The sequence below is a fragment of the Balaenoptera musculus genome, chromosome 5 (assembly GCF_009873245.2).
Source record: "Balaenoptera musculus isolate JJ_BM4_2016_0621 chromosome 5, mBalMus1.pri.v3, whole genome shotgun sequence".
NCBI classification, from domain to species: domain Eukaryota; kingdom Metazoa; phylum Chordata; class Mammalia; order Artiodactyla; family Balaenopteridae; genus Balaenoptera; species Balaenoptera musculus.
In genome coordinates, this window is record NC_045789.1 from 57,192,970 (window position 1) to 57,208,823 (window position 15,854).

Here is a 15,854-nt window from a genome sequence, read left to right on the forward strand (position 1 = left end):
CTCAGCAAGATACTAGCAATCCAAATCCAACAGTACATTAAGAGGATCATACACCATGATCAAGTGGGATTTAACCCAGGGATGCAAGGATTTTTCAATATCTGAGAATCAATCAGTGTGATACACCAGATCAACAAACTGAAGACTAAAAACCATATGATCATCTCAATAGCTACAGAAAAAGCTTTTGACAAAATTCAACACACATTTATGATAAAAACTCTCCAGAAAGTGGGCATAGAGAGACTTACCTCAACATAATAAAGGCCATATACGACAAACCTGCAGCTAACATACTCAACGGTAAAAAGCTTTCATTTCCTCTAAGATCAGGAACAAGACAAGGACGTCCACTCTTGCCACTTATATTCAACATAGCTTTGGAAGTCCTAGATATGGCAATCAGAGAAGAAAAAGAACTAAAAGGAATGCAAATGGGAAAAGAAGTTAAACTGTCACTGTTTGGGGATGACATGATACTACACATTGAAAATCCTAAAGAAGCTACCAGAAAACTACTAGAGCTCATCAATGAATTTGGTAAAGTTGCAGGTTGAAAAATTAATACACAGAAATCGGTTGCATTTCTATACACTAACAAAGAAAGATCAGAAGCAGAAATTCAAGACAATATATATTAGTTCAAAATGTATCTCAAAACTTATTTCCTAAAAGTATGTCATAAATTGTTCTTCTCCTTATATTCTTTTGTGTTTATTAACTTTCACACTCTGTGGCATTTTTGAAACTACTCCTAGTTGATATACATTTTTTCAACAAAATGGATAGAGTCAGTTACATCAAATGGTAATCTGGACATATCTCTCCTATTTAAAGCCATTAAGTGGTTCTCCATTAATACTAAAATTAAGACCAAGCTGGTTGCTTTGTGGGTTTTTTGTTTCTTTCTTTTACTTTTTCCTGTTTTATTGAGCTATAATTGGCATGTAACATTGTGTAAGGTTAAGATATACAACATGGTGATCGGATATACATATATATTGCAAAATGATTACCACAGAAAGGTTAGTTAATACATATATCACCTCACATAAGCTTTTTTTAATTGGTTTTCTGTTTGTTTTTTGTGGTGAGGACATTTAAGATCTACTCTCTTAGCAATTGTTAAGTATAGAAGCAAGCTGATTACATTGGTACACAGGTCTCTCCATAATCAGGCCATAACTATCTCAATTCCTACTCAGCCAGAACAATCATCTATAGTTCCTCAATCATAATATCCTATTTTCAATATGTCTGCTTTCATTCATGCATTGTCCCTGCTTGTAATACACTTGATCTCATCCCAAGTTTTTCTAATACCCAAGATCCAGCTCAAGGTTTATGGTCTCTAGAAATTCTTTTCCAAATCTTTTCTTCTCCAGTAAGTTTCATATTTTCTTTCTCTCTTCCCCTAATATCATGTGCATATCTATTTATTTGCTTTGTATTTAAAGTCATGGAGCTAAAGATAGACAGACAAGGCTTCAGATTGTGTCCTCATATATATTAAATATGTGGACAAATAACAAACTAAATAACTTTGGCAAAGACATTGTAAATATAGTCCAAATAAGAACTAATAGAGAACATAAGTCAGTGATATAAACAATTTTCTGGAATCAAAATAGTAGGATACTTTTTCTCATTCAATATCTGTCTCAATGTAGATAATCTGCCTCTGTATAACTTAGTTTCTTCTACAAGACACAGACATGTTAATTTACTCAAATAAATTTATCTTATAACTATCTTATAGGCCTTATCAGGATATGGTTCTGATATAAAGCTACTGTAAAATATTATATACTATAGGAATTATGATCTGAAAATTTAAATATAAATACTAAATCTAATTCACACCAAATTAGTGTTTAAATTAGTATTAAATACTAAAAGTATATTTAGCATTTACTAAAGTTAGTCTTTCAATACTATAAAGATGATAATTTGGAAATTATAAACTAGTAAACTGGTCCTAACTGTCCTGAAATTAATTACAGGGTATATGAGAAAAAGAATATAATCATTATAGATTTTAAAATAGTCTTCTATTACTACTTAATAGTCATGAAAAACCCCATCACAAATTGTGTTTAGAATTCAAGGGGGAAAAAGATATCCGTAGCCACGAATTTTTCATTTGGAAAATCTCTCCAAACTACTTAATTCATAAGCATCAGCAATAGGCACATCACGTGCATTTGGTGACTTTCTATGTTGGTACCATTGTGCAGTTTCACTTTGACTTTTCACTTCATGAGCAAAAAGTTATTTTACATACCTATAACCTATGTTATTCTCAGAGTACTTTCCAGTTTTTATAAATTATCCTGCTAAGCTGATTCTAAACCCAGTACCTGAAGTCATCCCACAACAGCAGCAGATCTTGATTACAATCTACCTTCTCATTTCTGCACACTCCAAGCCCTTGTATCAACTGGAACATTTCCACATTATTCACCAGTGTATCCTCTGTTGGTCCAGAAAATCTGTTTATTGATTCATTTGTGCACCTTCAGCATTTGAATACATATAATCTCCCTAAATAAACTAACCTCATTACTACCCAACAAAGTTTCATCAAGAGAAAAAATGAAAGCAAATGACTCTTTTAGCTCTTTTGCTATTTAACATATTTTGTTTTAAATAGCTGTTTCTCCAACTGATTCTCCACACTTGTGATTAATTGGAGAAGAATAGGTACATATATACTTTTAAATGTTAAGGCCCTGATTATAATTACTTGTCACTATTTATTAAGCACTTACAACTTAATTAACATGTGGATTTAAGTTAAATTTAAATGTAAGTGAAAATAACGTTCTGCCTTCGGGTAGTACTAGCTTCTGAGCCAACCAAACAGTATTGGGCCAAATTTTAATTTTCAAAATGTCCCTTGAAGGTGTTTGTCTAATCTGACTTTTAACAGCCTTCATCTCCATTACAATTAACTCTGTGTGTGTGTGTGTGTGTGTGTGTGTGTGTGTGAGAGAGAGAGAGAGAGAGAGCGTGTGTGTGTGTACGCACACACGTGTGTTTATCCAGAAAGGGGAAAAATTTTATTTCATAAAGCTATGAAATCATCTTTAAAGATGAACTGAATTGACAGCTTCTCTATAAAACTTTCCATAACCTGACCCTTTCTGTTTCTCTTCTCTTCTGGCAGGTTCTGGTTGTTGTTTCTTTTGGGCACCCAAATATGCTTACTATACTCTGTTATACTCAAATATACTCTATTAGAGCAGGTTATCTATCTTATATCATATTACATGTACTTATTATCTTCCTGCATTAATAGATAGTATACTCTCTGCTTTTCTTAAAGTCAAGAATCAAGCTTTAATCATCCGTGCATCTGCAGTGATGAGTAATTATTCAAGAATACTATAGAGGTTTCAATCTAGAGATGACACACTTATAAAAGCTCAATTTTAGGGTTCTTTCTTTCCCTTTCTTTTTCTCTCTCAGTTGGAAATGTTGAATCTAGAGTTCTTAATGTGAAATCAGTTTTTGTTCTACGATAGTATGATTCAGATGACATCTTTTCTGGCAACTGCTACATGGGGAAAAGCTCAGTTTTAAAAGACTGACAATTGGACTATCATTCAGTAAGTATTTAGAGAAAATGGTCACTTTTGTCTACTTGAACTCAGTTCATGTAAGAACACTACGTCTGTACATGTGCAACAGGCTACTGGGAAATGCAAAGCAAAGCAAGCAGTTTTATGTTCTAAGGACTATAAAACATATAGCATGTGAGAAAAAATTTTTTTAATTTTCTCATTCCTAGAGTAGGTATAGTGAATGATCACACTGCTTCTACACTATTATTTATGAATAGTGCATTATAAAACATGATGACAAGACATTTACCCCTGAGAAACACTGGGAATGTAATTTTTCAGAAATATTTTGAAAATGTAATTACAATTTTATTTCTCTTGTTGACATATACAATCTACAGACAATAACACACGAAAAAATTATAGCATCAAAAGAAATGAAAGTAGACAAAGGAGAACAGTCATTTAGGATTTGTTTTGATAGATTAAATAAACTAATGGGCTGGGGATATACTAGACAGATTACTAAAATTTGCCAAAATACTATTAAATGTTTGTGGTATTGAATGGAAAGTCTAGGCAGCATTAAATAAAATTAAACTTCAATTAAACATTTACCTTCAGAAATCAGTGATGTGGAACAGAAAGGTTAAATAAATCTATGGATAGATGTTTCTGGTCTACCAGAGATTAAAATAACATATTTCATTTTGGGAGCTTTATTTGAATTGTGTATTTTTCTGAGTCTTTTTAAGTCTTCCATTTCATGGAAGTGTAGTTGATTATTTTTTTTCCTCCCAAAGGATGACGGTGTAAATGTAAAGGTAGATTTCACACATGTCTTTATTGGCAAAATATGTTCATTAGAAACTATATAGTCTCAGATTGATTAGTTCTCTTTTTAGCCCACTGAATAACAAGGTTTCTCTGAAGTACAGAGACTATTTTAAAAATCAAGAGAACATTTTTAAGAGACAAATGGAAATGTCTTTGGTCATATGAATTATGAAATACATTTGAAAAGGCAGTACCATTTCACATAAATTTAATTCAAAAATATGGTGAAAAACCTGAATATAAACATCCAAAAAGTTCAATGAACTCCATGTAGGATGACCTCAAAGAGGCTCAAACCAAGACATGTTATAATCAAATTGTGGAAAGACAAAGACAAAGAGAGAATATTGAAAGCAACAAGAGAGAAGTGATTCGTCACATACAAAGGATCCTCAGTAGTTTTCTCACCAGAAACATTGAAAGCCAGAAGACAGTGGGTGATATATTTAAGTGCTACAAGAAAAAACTTCCAAGCAAGAATCTCATATCTGGTAAAAATATCCTTCAAAAATGAGGGAGAAATTAAGACATTCCCAGATAAACAAAGCTGAGGAAGTTTGTTATCGCTAGGTTTATTCTGAAAGAAGTTCTAAAGGGATTCCTGCAGGTTGTAATAAAAGGATACCAGACAGTAACTAGAAAGCCATATGAAGAAATAAACATTTCAGTAAAGGAAAATACATGGGCGATTATAAAAGCTAGCGTTGTTGTAACAATGGTTTATGACTCCATTTTTTGTTTTCTACATGATGAGACTAATACCTTATAAAGTTATTGGTCTAAAAGCTAGTATTATTGTAACTTTGGTTTATAACTCCGTGTTTTGTTTTCTAAATAATTTAAGAGACTAATGCATTAAAAATTATTACTTTATGATTTTGGACACACAATGTGCAAAGATGTAATTTTGTGGCGTCAATAAGTGAAAAGAGTAGGGACAGAGCTGTAAATGAGCAGAGTTTTTGTGTGTTATTGAAATTAAGTTGGTATAAATTCAGATTAGAGTGTTATAATGTTAGGATGCTAAATGTAATCCCCATGGTAACCAAAAATATAGTTATAGAATATACACAAAAGGAAATTAGAAGGGAATTAAAACGTTCCACTAGAAAAAATCAGCTGAACATAAAAGAGACAGTAATGCAGGAAATGAGGGACAAAAAAAGTTAGAAGGCATATAGAAAACAAATAGCAAAATGACAAAATTAAGCCCTTCCTTATCAGTAAGTAATTTAAATATACATTGATTAAACTTTCCAACAAAAGAATGATATTGGTAGGATGGATTTTAAAAAATTACATGAACCAACTATATGCTATCTACAAGAGTCTCACTTTAGACCCAAAGACATAAATAGGTAGAAAGGGAAATGTTGGAAAAAGATATTCATTGTTGGCGTGGCTATATTAATATAAGACAAAATATACTTTAAATCAAAAATTTTACTAGAGACAAAAAAGACATCATCTATTAATAAAAGTTTCAATATATTGAGAAGACATAGCAATTATAAACACCTATGTCCCTAATAATAAACCATCAAATTATATGAAGCAAAAAGTTACAGAATTAAAGGGAGATATTGACATTTCTACAATAATAAAGGTTTCAATATCACATTTTAAATAATGAGTAGAGCAACCAGCAAGCAAATAGAGTACTTGAACAACGCAACCAACTAGATCTAACAGACATATACGGGATACTCTACCTGTTGAGCAGGAAGCTCCAAACTACCAATCACAAGTGAGGATTCCCATGGTGTGGAAGATGGCAAAAGTCATAATGCCAACCTCCAGAAGTAGGTGCTTGCAGATATAGGTCCACGGCATATTTTACAGGTTTGGAATCTCCAAGAAAGACTCAACTCACAAGCCACTGGTGGAGCAATGTTTTACTTACAGAAAGGAAAATAAATAAAACAATTCAGTGTTTGTAGTGTGTGCAGGTCTCCCACTAGCCAGCAGGCCCTCCCCATAGTTGATTCAGGGTGATGGACAGCATGTACCCCTCTTGTGATGCAGGTGAAGATACCATTCCCTTCCTGGAGGGACAGATATATTGGTGAGACTGGCCAAAAGCCATGTAATGCACACTCTTACGCAATACAAAGAAATTCACTGTGTACCCAGAAAATGGGAAAAGTTTCCCCTAATATGGAAGAAGAATCTGTTGCCAAGCAGCAAACAAGCGCTCAGCTTTCATATAGTGGAATATTCCAAATTTGGTGGGTTTTTTGTTTTGTTTGTTTTGTTTTGTTTTACATATAGGTAGGGATTACAATATGTACAACTAACCTTTGCAATCTATTTAGAGTTGTTTTATTATTTCAACTAAAATATATAACACTTACAAGTCATATAAGTCCTTTTATTCCCCCCCTTTATGTTATTGGTGTCATATATATTTCATCTACATAAGTGAAAACCCCAATGTTCTAATTTTGTGTTAAATAGTAATATGTATTTTAAATTATTTAAAAGAAGAACATTAGCCCTTTATATGTATCCAGATATTCACCATTTCTTTTGTTTTCTTTTCAGTTTGGTGTGTAGAATGTGATATAATTTTTTGAAAATATTTTTAAGTTGTTCTTTTTTTCTACCTCCCATGTTTCTGGTGATAAATCTACTGTAATTCATATTATTGTTACCATATGTAATATTTTATTTTTCTCTGCCTGATTTCAGGATTTTAAAAAATTTTCAGCAGCTTGTTTATAATATGCCTTTGTATTTTTATATTTGTTCGTTTCTTGTTTATTGAGCATTTGCCTTTTATAAGATTTGGGAATTGGTTGATGTCATACATTTTTCTTCTCTGTGAAGTCTCTGCTGAAGGCTACTATGACATGAATGCTAGATCATTTGACATTGTCTCATATGCCCTTGAGTCTTGATTCATTTTTTTTAAAATATCTTTATTCTCCATTCTTCAGATTGAGCAATGCTCATTGATCTATCTTTCCAAGTACTCTCTCTTTCATCAGTTCTCTATTTTGCCATTTGACCCATCTAGTAAATTATTTGTTAAACTTGAAGTATTTGTTTTTCAAATCTTAAAATTCCGTTCAGTTATATTTTATAGTTTCCATTTCTCTGCTGAAAATTTAATGTCTTTTCATCATTTCAAGGTTGTATACATTTTATTACTATCACATCCAAAATCTTATTGAAATTAAAATAGTCAAAAAGGACAATGGTTATTATAATATGTATATTTTTATTTTGCCATCCATCAATTTTGCTAATTTATCCAAGATCCCCATGGATACCAAAATCTTCTGATGTTCAAGTCCCTCACAGTTGGCCCTCCATATCCACGAGTTACACATCTGCAGATACAGAGAGCCCACTGTATAAAATTTGGGCCCCATCAGTCTTCTAAATAGAGCTACATAGAAAATCCATGGTTTTGTAATTAATAATTTCACACACACATAAATATTTGCATTTGAGATTCTGTATGTTCAAATCTTACATTTATGAGTACTTTCTAATCCTATTTAATTTTGAGATAATTTTAACAGAAGAATATTTTTTTCATATTTCCAGTTTGGGGGTAAATTTCTAAAATCTCTAAAGATAACATACTAGATTTTCAAGTTTTTTCAACATTGCATGGAAAGTGAATGTTTAATTTACACAGAGTTTGTGCTTCAGATTTGATTTTTATTTGGAGAAGAAAGGATGGGCCTGCCAAGAAGAAACGTATTTGAGAATTTAAAGAAAACTCACTTAAAACTCTTCTTAAATTGGAATGTCATTTTTGTCTTCCCCAAACATGCTCAGTTGCAGAAGAACTTTAATTGACACCTTCCAAGTTGACCTCTAGATGGGATTTTAAGTGTCCTCATTGTTATCAGCACATGGAATCTTTAAAGTAAACATATCTTTGATTTCTTATTTATAAAAATGGGAATTAAGATACTAATTATTAGATTAAGTGAAACATTATATGCATAATGCACCTGCCACATAATAGGAACTCAATAATACTAGTTACTTTTCCATTCATCCCCACTTAAGTCTGACAATTGATAAATTTCCAGAGCCTTAGCCAAGTTTTAATCTCTTACCTTAACCTCCACACTCTGTTTCTAAATCATGTAATAAGCATCATCTTTATTCATGATTTATATTCATTTTATTTTGGTCTTAAGTCTTGCCTGAATGCACAGCCCACTTGTTGTTACAGAAAGTATTTATTGAACTCAGAGTGCTTGGGACCTTCAGTTCACATATCCAAAGATTGATTATGTATTAAGTTAACCAAATGGAGTGTCTGGAATACACTACAATGCAGCACATAATAAATATCTCTATAGCCTCAAAATTTCGATGTTCATGTTCTTGCATTCCTCTGCCAAGAGAACTTAGTAAGCCACACAACTAAGTCCACTGGGTTGAATGAAAAGGTTTGCTGTCTGCACAGGAAAGTTTTGAAAATAAATATTTTTATGTCAAAAATATTTGTACTTCAAGCTGGTTTTTTCTTATATGAAAAGAATCAAGGCAATTTAGCCAGGATTTGAAGGGTGTTGTGCTTTAGATTATAACACTTTCTACTTCCTATCTAATCATTAGATTCTCAATCACAGGTAACCCTTGAAACTAGAGAAAATCACTGAAATGGAAGGCAGAATTTTTATTTCAGTTAAATAATACTGTCCTTTAATAAGACAATTGTTACATCTCTATTTTCTCATAAATAGAGACTTTTGAACTAAATCAGTTATTTTAAAAGATCAAGTATTTTTTCCTAACAAGATCTTATGATACTCTTGGTAATTTGAACAAAATTATGTAGTCATAAAGAAAATTTTCATGGTTTTCTACTTAAAAACTCTTAAATCAGATATCTAAATATTATTGTAAATTAATTAACATATTTTCCGGGTTCCCTGAAAATGCACAAAATAGAGGATTGCATCTCATAATAGAAAGCAAAAGCACCTAAAAATCTAAGTCATTCATTTATTTTTTCAAAGGCTTCTTTAAAATGGTAGTTCCTCTCAGAAAAATATCAATTTAATCTTCTCTGTTTCTCACATTCTAGATCTGCCATTTTTCTTCAATAAATAAATCTGATTTTAAATGTAAATCTGTTTAGATGTTCAATTTATATACTCATTTATATGATTACTGTGTATACCTTCCACCTCACAAAATTAAACCATATTTCGCAAAGTTTCTAAAAAGACTAATATTAAGACAAAAAATCTTATAATTTTTCTAGTAAAGGTAATCTAAAAGCACATTCTAACTGACCATAAATGACTGCACAGAGAAATATGCTGTAGTTATTTTTATCTCTTACATTTATAATTACTTTCCCTGGGTGTTTTGTATTGTTTGTATTTCTTAATCTTAATTGCTCATGTTTATTTTTAAATGATGTGATGAAGGCAACTTTCTCATTAGCATCCTTGAACTTACTTTTAAAATATTGACAGTTGTAGCTGAATATCATGTTTCTAAATATGAGCAATTATTTGTATCATTTCACTGAAATAGGAGGCGTCAATTCTTCTGGTATGATCATATAAGCAAAAAGATAAAGCTTCCAGAACTAAAATATCTATACATTTTTATACTGGATAAATAGCCAAGTGTTAAATATAGTTAAAAAATAAGAGAAGTTGTGTTATTCTTTTTCAGCAGACTCTCAGTTTAGAAGCATTCACATATTTATTTCAATTCAGAATATTCATGTCTCTGATACACCTCCACTGGGGTCTATTTCTCCTCTTGCTCTATGGCAGTGAAGAGTGGATCATCCCACCAATTATAATATTTAGCAAGTATTGTTCTTAGGTCAATCCAATAAGCCTGGAGGAATAGATGGGTTATCTGCCTCATTAGCATTAGACACTATACCATAGTGTTTTCACTGTACATTACTGAGTCAAGTACACAGGCCCAGATTCTGCTCAATTAAATTTACCTAGTAGCTGAAGTGAAAATATCTGAGTAGCTGATGGCTGAAATCGACCTTAGGTGTTTAATAGCTTGATTCCACTGAGAGGGTATCACCGATACTCATTACATCCTTTTCAATCCATTATCCTGATCAATGCAGTATTGTTTTCATGGTTCATTTGCTAGACTTTTCTTGAAACTGAAATCACAGCAGTTTCAAGCTAAAAGAGATTTTACAAATGATAAAACTAAAGAATCAGGAAGGTTAAGTGTCTTCCTTTTAAGTCATTCTTCTGAAACTGGTTTCTATTTTATTTTTAACTTGAATGTTATGTAAGGATAATTAGAAATATGCCCTATTTGCTAGCTCTCTTCTAGCCTAACCCAGACCGATTTTTTAGATGAACATGCTCCAAAGACATGATTTTGTGGTTTAAAAATTCATTGAAGGAGAAAGCCTAAACAACAAAATCAAGCAACCAATAAAAACTTGTTTGGGACTTTACAAATGGTATATAGTAGAAAACAGTTGGTGCCCTGGCACAGACCCAAGCCTGATTACATCAAAACCTTGAAAGAAGTTCTTATAGCTCTCCTATATCATAGGGCCACATGTCATTATTAGAAGCACAGTGAAAATTCTGGTTTACAATATATTTGCCACATAATGTTAGTTATTGACTGATTTCAGCAAAAGGCACTGATTCTGCTGTCATTTCTTTTAAGTCTTAGGCAATGCCTTTTTGCGTGTGATATGAAAATTGTTTTAAGTGTTAATTTAAAGCCTTTAAATCCAGAAACAGAATTATTTTTAGAGTCTAAGTTTTCACAATAAAGTTCAAACATATGTTGTTATTATTATATGGAAAACATGGGGAAAAGTTATATTTTTTTATCCTAATGTCATAGTAATCATTTTCCTGTTAATGATCATTTTGGTTCATGGTTCCATTTTTTAACCTACTAATATCTATAGACGTTTTTTCACCAGAAAAAAATCACATGCACAAGCATGCATACAATTTCAGGGGATTTAAGGACACCAAAATATGTCCATGTATCTCAGTTAAAAATACCTGCCTGAATTAAAATCAAAGATGAAAATATCATCATTTACTTGGGAAAAAGGATGACATTCACTTTAAATGCCTAAAATTTAAGCTCAGTGTAAACTGAACAATCAACAGCTATAGTTGACTGACAGTGCTTTAACATTTCTAATAATGCCATTTCACATAGGGGAAAAAACAAATCTTCTTAACCAGTCACTGTTCAAAGTCAAAACATAGTGACATAAATATTCAATAGTATTTGAACTTTTGTGTACAATTAAGAATAGATTTTTTAATTTGAAATGTAATTCTTCTCTCAGAGAAGCATGTCATAGTACTCAAAATTCACATTAGTAATATTTGCAGATGAATATTTTTATCATTTGAATGACAAAAATGTGTGTGGATTTAATACAACTAATGATTTACTTTAAGAAGTTCATTTATGGAGATTGGGATTGAGACATATACACTAATATGTATAAAATAGATAACTAATAAGAAATATATATATATATATATATATATATGAGAAAAAAAGAAGTTCAGTTATGGTATAAGAAAGAAACAGCTGGCTGTCAGAAATGTTTACTGTGACTTTAACAGACAACAGCAGCTACAGAATGTAGAGTCTTAATGAAGGAGAGGCTCTAAGCTGCCTGTGGATAGAATTACAAATGTTTCAGGAATGTCACAGTAATTTGTTTTCTTCTGAGGGTAACCAAATAAATCTGAGATTACATTGCCTAAAAGAGGTAAAGTCCACAAGATGTGAATGTTAACAAGTTCTTCAGGCTCTTTGAACTAGTGTTTCATTTATTCTTTCTATTTTTCACTCTTTAGGTGTTATATTATTTGCAAGGAGCAAAGGGAATAAATCCTCACATTTGCTTTACAAGCTGAAGTTCAGTATTGTGGGGCTTAATCAATTTAAATTTCATGTACCACTATTTCCCTTGACATTTTACCATGGGGGATCCCACACATTTACCATGTTTCCATAACAAATATGAGAGGATATTTGGAGCATAAAATGAGCTGATACACAAGAGATTGTGAGAGTTTAAGTCTATGTAATTTGTCAACTGATATGTGGAATCAGACTTTAATTGGAAATGAGCTGTACATTTCAAAAGTCAAAGTGTAATATCTAAGATATTTAGTGTCAGAAGAAAAATGCATGTGTGATAGAAATTAGGAAGTAATGAATGGTTAAGGCAGGAACATGTAATAAAATATGGTTTGCACATAGCAGTTTTGTAAGTTAATTAAGTAGAATCCAAAGTAGAATAGATTCTCAGATTCTTCTCTTTTTAGTTGTTTCAACCTAATTCCATAGACCATGTTCAGCAAACTATGGTCTGTGGACCAAGTCTGGCCTGTTAACAGTTGTTTTGTAAATAAAGTTTTATTGGGACATAGGACAATCATTTTATGTATTGTCTATGGCTGACTTAACACTGCACCTGCAGAGTTGAGTAGTTGTAACAGAGACTATAAGGCCTACAAACTCTAAAATATTATCTCATCCTTTGCAAAAAAAGGTTGCCAACCCCACTCTAGATGTATGAAAATCCTTGAAGGTTAAATATACATTGTTTGCTTTGCAAATTTTTTTATGTTCAAGATCTCTTATCCAATGATGTAGCATCTAATATAAGATAGAGAATTAAAAAAAGGTTTATATTTCCCAAAGACATTTTTTTATATAATAGGTGATAAATTCATGGTTGTATTAATCAGTGTTTAATTATGACATAACTATTTAAAATGTTATAGGGCTAAAGAGTTTACTGTAGAAATTAGGACTGACACAAATGTGAGTGAAATTGTCTAAATGAAGTAAGAATGATGGGAATTGGTAATAAGGTACAATCACTGTCAATAACAGCCTGAGTCACGGAACCAGTTGGGCAGATTTGAGCTTTAAGGGAAATCCTGGAAGTCACGCATGTCTAGCTGTAAAAGTGAAACCATGAAGGGAAATCTGGTGGAGATACCTGTGGAATTTGCTATTTTTCAACTTCAGTGAAGGGTTTGGCAGCTGTCTTGGGTCCACAATTGGCTGCTGGGGCCAACAGTCTGAAAGATCACCTGGATTCTGGAGTCCTCCAGAATAGGCACCTCTATGTCTAGCTCTGACCTGCTCCTAAGGTCTTTGGAAAGTAATGCTTCTTTATTTCCAACTTTTAATTCTTATTCATTTTCCTGTTTTGGTCAACTCTAACTTAGAAATATATATATGAAAGAGGAATATGGAAAATATACTTTCCAGTTTTAGCTAAGTTGTCAACTATTTATTATGCTCACAGATTCTGTGAGCCAGAAATTTGGACAGGACACAGCCGGGAAGACTTGTCTCTGCTCTACTTGGCATCTCCTATTGCAGTTTGAAGGCCAGGACGTGGAATCATCTCAAAACATATTCATTTATAAGTCTGGTGGTTGGTGCTGGGAAAACTCAAAGAGCTAAGGGCCAGTAAGGCTGAAGCTCCTTGGGCATATTTATTTTATGTGCTGTCTACATGTGACCTCTTTAGCATAGAGGCTTCAAAGTATTTGGACTTTTTTGCATGTCCACTCAGGTATCCCATGGCACCTATCATTAGAGAGTGAGAAGTCATGTGGAAGGTCTATGCTTTTTATGACCAAGCCTTAGACTTGACAGCATCATTCCAATATCCTCTGCTTAAATGAATAGCCCCAAGTTTCTGTTGAGATTCAAGGGAAGCAAATGAAGACCACACTTCCCTTTGTTGGGAGAAGAGTCAGTCATATTGTTGGAAGAGCACATATTTCTTCAACCAGCTTTAGAAAATAAAATCTGCCACACTTTTAAATTTTGTCATTCTTTTTGTAACTTCCTACAAGCACATTTAAAAATACATTTTTAGTGTTTCTAAATTTTTTGATATTAGCACTCAAGAATATACATTTTCCTCATGGAAGAGCTCAAATTATTTTAAAATTTGATTATTGTTTGTTCTTTGAATCATGAGATATTTACAAATAGTATTCAGAACTGTAAATTTTTTTATAGCATAGCTTACAGTATTTTACAATTTGATTGCTATACTTTAACTCATGCGTTATTTATGGTGTTTACAAGTTTCCAAATGTATAATTATGTTCTAAATATATCTTTCTTCATTATTAATGTCTATCTAAATTCTGTTATTATCAGAGCATGTTATTTAATGATATCAATGATTTAAGTTTACAAACTTTCTTAAATGGTCCAGTTTGCTCTTAAATTATATAAATATCTTTTGTATGTTAAAAAGAATGCATATTCTTCAGTTGTTCATTTTATTTTTTTAATACAGAGACGCACTAAATTATGCTGTTTAAACTTGGTCACGAAAGAAGTACTTACTGGTACCTTCTATATCCTGAGCCTTGGCCTTTATGCTTGGAAAATGTGAATGAAGAAAATTGACAAAACTTTTAATGAGTTGAATTCTGTAATGACAGGTAAGGAATGATCAACATACTAACTAAATAATTAAATGGAAATTAGAGATGATAACTTGCATGAGGGAAACATGAGGTAATGTGTATCATTAACGTTACATAACATTTGCAACACTGTATAACCTGATTAACGTTGACCTCATTGAAAGGCAACTTCTGTACACAGATGTCTTAGATGTGAGGGAGGGAGCCAAACAGATACTCTTTCCAGTCAGAAGAGACAGTACAAATCCCCTTATTTGGGAATATCCCTGGCAGTTTTGAGAAATAGCAAACATGACCTTGTGTCATGAATGAGGTAATAAAACCTGAGTGAGGGTAATAGCAGATGAAGTCAGAGAAGAGACATGGAACTAAACCATGTAGTAAGATTTGGGCTTTTACTCATGTGAAATGGTGAGTTATGACATGCTCTGCTTTCTGTTTTAATGGGATTATCTGCTCTTTGAGAATACACTCAGTGGAAAGAGGCAATCATGAGGCAAGTGCAGAAATCCAGGTAGAAATGATGGTGACTAGAACTAGGGTCCTAGAAATGGAGATTGAGACAAGTAGCCAGGTTCTGAATATATTTTGAAGACAGATTTAATAGAACAGTCTAATAGGTAGGAATGGGTATGAGAGAAAAAGAAAGAGGAGGACTCTACAGTGATTTTTTTTTTTTTTTAGTTTGGCCAACTGGAAGGATGATACTATAATGAACTAAGTAAGGAGGACTGCATATATAGAATGTTTTGGAAAATACCAGTGGCTCTGTATTTGGATATTGTAAGTTTTGGATGAAATTAGACTTCCAAATGGAGATATTGAGTAGGAAAACTCTGGAATTTAGAAGAGTTGTATGGCCAAAAGATATACAACTGTGAGCTGAAAAAATATACACAGTATTTTATAGCAAGAGACAAAATGAGTGCACCCAAATAATGTTTGTAAATAGAAGAGAGAAGAAAATATCTTGATTCTGGGACACTCCAATGATTGTTTGTCAAAAACGTAAGATGAT